Here is a 5,426-nt window from a genome sequence, read left to right as displayed (position 1 = left end):
CCCCTCAGGCCTGCTAACTCCCCAAGGGTGCACTGGGGAAGCCAGCACAAGGCCACTGCTCCTGGAGCTGGGATTTTGTTGTCTCCTTGGGGCTCTGCCCAGGAAGGAGCACAAGGCTCCCCTTTGTACAACCACTCCAGGAACTACTGTGCTTTCATCACTCCCTTTCATCACTCTCCCCAACTCCTATCTGAGGGAATCCTTTTTTATCTCCCTGGAAACCCAACTCTCCTCAGCTTCCTGCTCTGCCGTCCCGCAGGATTTCCTCCCTAACATTTTGTCTAGAGAGAAGTCCTCTCCGAGCCGTTAAAACCTGCATTTTTAAGATCAAAGTCAGGAACACCTTTCTGTCCTGGCTTTCTGCCTGCCTCCCCTTACACAATGGATGGGGGTTGGAGGGGGGGGGAATGAACTATTTTGGGGGAAATCCATTCATTGTTCCCTCCCCCACCCCGAATTGTTCCACCATGCTTGGGGGGCCCGTGGGCCACTGGCCACTCGGCTCCAGGTTCTCCAAGTAGAGAAAAGACCAACCATTCCCATTTCCCCGGCCCAGCCCAGGGGCTGATGAGAAAGACTGGTCTCTCCAGCCCTGCGCAGCACTCCTGCTTCTGGGCCTTCCGGTGAAACTCTGCCTGGGCTCCGGCTCTCGCTCATCCGCAGCGCCTCTGGCGCAGGGTGGAGGAAGGGATTCTTGCTGGAAGCGGCCCTTGGAGGCTTTTCTGGGCTCGCCATCGTCAGGCAGCGCCCCCTGCCGGGAGGTTGGGGAAAATTCTCGCTCTCCTTCAGGGCTCGCGGCTCACAGCCTCAGAGAACTCCGCATCCCACCACGCTTCATTTGCACAGCTGACGACAAGCATCTATTAGTCTACTGAAATCAGTAAGCGGGGCCAAAATGTAAAGTTCTTCTCGCCAATTCTCTGATATTCCTGAGTTCTGTTTTTATTGCAAATTGGTAACAGGTGAGGTAGATAGTCCTGGAGGTGTTTAACCTGTCAGAGGGGGCTGTGGTTAAAAGAAAAATCTAAACCATTGTTTCACCGTAGTGGGGAGCAATTTCTTGCATATTGGGCCAATTCTAGAAAAAATATTTACGGGCAATTTTAAAACTTCAAAGTAAAAGGGATTTTATTTAATCACACACACACATACACACGCACACAAACACACACACACACACATATATACATATACTTACAGCTTAGATTACCCACTGTATTGAATAGAAGAATGCCAATATGTCAATAATAAAACGAGGGCTGCAGGACTTTTTTTTTTGGCCTTAAGCTATTAATATAAAAGTGTATTTGTTACATAATAAAGGCCATATATGACAAACCCACAGCCAACATCATCCCCAACGGTGAAAAACTGAAAGCATTTCCACTAAGATCAGGAACAAGACAAGGTTGCCCACTCTCACCACTCTTATTCGATATAGTTTGGAAGTTTTAGCCATAGCAATCAGAGAAGAAAAGGAAATAAAAGGAATCCAAATCAGAAAAGAAGTAAAGCTGTCACTGTTTGCAGATGACATGATTCTATACATAGAGAATCCTAAAGATGCTACCAGAAAACTACTAGAGCTAATCAATGAATTTGGTAAAGTAGCAGGATACAAAATTAATGCACAGAAATCTCTTGCATTCCTATACACTAAAGATGAAAAATCTGAAAGTGAAATCAAGAAAACACTCCCATTTACCATTGCAACAAAAAGAATAAAATATCTAGGAATAAACCTACCTAAGGAGACAAAAGACCTGTATGCAGAAAATTATAAGACACTGATGAAAGAAATTAAAGATGATACAAATAGATGGAGAGACATACCATGTTTTTGGACTGGAAGAATCAGCATTGTGAAAATGACTCTACTTCCCAAAGCAATCTATAGATTCAATGCAATCCCTATCAAACTACCACTGGCATTTTTCACAGAACTAGAACAAAAAATTTCACAATTTGTATGGAAACACAAAAGACCCCGAATAGCCAAAGCAATCTTGAGAACAAAAAATGGAGCTGGAGGAATCAGGCTGCCTGACTTCAGACTATACTACAAAGCTACAGTAATCAAGACAGTATGGTACTGGCACAAAAACAGAAAGATAGATCAATGGAATAGGATAGAAAGCCCAGAGATAAACCCATGCACATATGGTCACCTTATCTTTGATAAAGGTGGCAGGAATATACAGTGGAGAAAGGACAGCCTCTTCAATAAGTGGTGCTGGGAAAATTGGACAGGTACATGTAAAAGTATGAGATTAGATCACTCCCTAACACCATACACAAAAATAAGCTCAAAATGGATTAAAGACCTAAATGTAAGGCCAGAAACTATCAAACTCTTAGAGGAAAACATAGGCAGAACACTCTATGACATAAATCACAGCAAGATCCTTCTTGACCCATCTCCTAGAGTAATGGAGATAAAAACAAAAATAAACAAATGGGACCTAATGAAACTTCAAAGCTTTTGCACAGCAAAGGAAACCATAAACAAGACCAAAAGACAGCCCTCAGAATGGGAGAAAATATTTGCAAATGAATCAACTGACAAAGGATTAATCTCTAAAATTTACAGGCAGCTCATGCAGCTCAATAACAAAAAAATAAACAACCCAATCCAAAAATGGGCAGAAGACCTAAATAGACATTTCTCCAAAGAAGATATACAGACTGCCAACAAACACATGAAAGAATGCTCAACATCATTAATCATTAGAGAAATGCAAATCAAAACTACAATGAGATATCATCTCACACCAGTCAGAATGGCCATCATCAAAAAATCTAGAAACAATAAATGCTGGAGAGGGTGTGGAGAAAAGGGAACACTCTTGCACTGCTGGTGGGAATGTGAATTGGTTCAGCCACTATGGAGAACAGTATGGAGGTTCCTTAAAAAACTACAAATAGAACTACCATATGACCCAGCAATCCCACTACTAGGTATATACCCTGAGGAAACCAGAATTCAGAAAGAGTCATGTACCAAAATGTTCATTGCAGCTCTATTTACAATAGCCCAGAGATGGAAACAACCTAAGTGCCCATCGTCGGATGAATGGATAAAGAAGATGTGGCACATATATACAATGGAATATTACTCAGCCATAAAAAGAAACGAAATTGAGCTATTTGTAATGAGGTGGATAGACCTAGAGTCTGTCATACAGAGTGAAGTAAGTCAGAAAGAGAAAGACAAATACCGTATGCTAACACATATATATGGAATTTAAGAAAAAAAAAATGTCATGAAGAACCTAGGGGTAAGACAAGAATAAAGACACAGACCTACTGGAGAATGGACTTGAGGATATGGGGAGGGGGAAGGGTAAGCTGTGACAGAGCGAGAGAGTGTCATGGACATATATACACTACCAAATGTAAGGTAGATAGCTAGTGGGAAGCAGCTGCATAGCACAGGGATATCAGCTCGGTGCTTTGTGACCACCTGGAGGGGTGGGATAGGGAGGGTGGGAGGGAGGGAGACGCAAGAGGGAAGAGATATGGGAACATATGTATATGTATAACTGATTCACGTTGTTATAAAGCAGAAAATAACACACTATTGTAAAGCAATTATACCCCAATAAAGATGTTAAAAAAAAAAAGTGTATTTGTTAATATGGTAGCGACGTCGGGGGCAATTTTACATTTATAAAAAGAATAATAAAATATACAATACTTATAATAAATTCCATATAGCAAATTGATTCCTGCAGAATGCTTTCAGTAATTTTTGCAGAACTCTGGTGTCCCTCATCAATCTGTGATTGTAATTGACAAATGAGTGTAGCATGACATGAATGTTGGTTGATATTTTTGTTTACCTCAACAAGAAGGACAAAGGTGAAATAACTAAGAAAATTCATTCTCAACAGGAAGCAACTTCTTTGCTAGCTCGGATAATAGTTTTGAAACACTAGAAAGATATTTCCTCAAAGTTTTGTGCTATTCAAAATTCAGTAGCTACAGACACAACACACTAAGTTTCATCTGCATTATTAACATGTTCTCCATCACTTCTTTAAGTCTAGACAATCAACAGAATAATAAATCAAGTTGACAGTTAAGAAGCCATTTACTGATTTCTGCAGTCTGAATACTCAAGCTACCAACACAAAGTCAGTGAACGCGGAGTTGGGTAGAGGCACTCAGTAGCACGGGTCATATAGCATTTCCATCTTGCAGGGATATTAGACATCCATAACTTTAAGAACAGATAATAGTAAAATGCAGTAAAATAACTCAAAAGTGATATAAGTATTTATTTCCTTTGTTTTTGTATAATTAATGGTAAACATACAATTTAATTTTTAATAATAGCTGGCTGTTATTTCTAACAATACCTTTTAACAACTGGCTCACAAAATTCCTGATAATTTAACAATTGGCTCTCACAAGCCATTAGGATCTGGCCCGAGCACACCACTGCCAGGCTCCAGTGACTTCTGGGTTCCACAGTGACAGGCACTGGCAGGAGATGGGAGAGCAGCAAGAGGGAAGGGTTGGGTTTTCCTTCTGCTCTGTCCTGGGATGCACTCTGCAGCTCCTGTTCCTCCAGGCTCAGCCAACACTGTTCTTTCCTCTGCCTCTAGGGGGTTAATAGCTTCTTGGCTTCTTGCTCTTGCTGGTTCCTAATGCTTCCCCATTACATCCACCCCTTTGTAAGTACTTACTTTCATTACACCCCATTAATCATTCCCTTCCCTTTGAGTGTGCCTCTGTTTCCTGGCTGGACCCTTCCTGCTCAAGTCTGCTTCTGGGGTCACAACTTCTAATACTTCTATTCCTAAATATAGGAACTGTGTGTCCTTGGGCAAGTGGCTCAACTTCTCTGAGCTACAGTTTTGTGAGAATTAAGTACGATGCAGTACGGTATGATTTTGAAAGATTAACCAGTGGTACTTAATTTTTTCCTCCTATTTCCTGGTGCCCTATAACTCTTTTCCAAACTGGGAAGCTATACTCTGTTGCAGATGTTTCTCAGGACAGGATTTAAAGCATAAGTAGGGGGAAAAGCATAAATTTCAAAATTCAAAACCTTGAATTTCGGGGCAAAGAAAACCTAATGAATGGGAGCGAAGCATCCTGCTAGGAGATCCACTGGTCCCTGAGAAGGCCCTCCTACCCTGCCAAGCTGGAAGAGGTGGGACAGCAGAACCCCTGGTAACGTGGGCAGCTGAAGAATTGAGAACAAATGGCTGCAGGCTGAGTCCAGGCAACCGTGAGCCGCTCTACAGTACCCGATGGATGCCCCAGTGCGGTCCGAGAGACGTTCGTACTGATGGGACTTCCATACAGGTCTGGGTGCTGACATCACAGCAGCTGTGTGGCCTGATAAGCAACGGCCAGGTGACGATGTGCACCTGGGTGAATGGGAAAAGGACAGTAACGGGGAGTCTTCCTCGGCA

Source organism: Lipotes vexillifer, unplaced genomic scaffold (genome assembly GCF_000442215.2).
Source record: "Lipotes vexillifer unplaced genomic scaffold, Lipotes_vexillifer_v1.1 scaffold695, whole genome shotgun sequence".
NCBI lineage: Eukaryota > Metazoa > Chordata > Mammalia > Artiodactyla > Lipotidae > Lipotes > Lipotes vexillifer.
Note: the sequence above shows the minus strand (reverse complement) of the source record.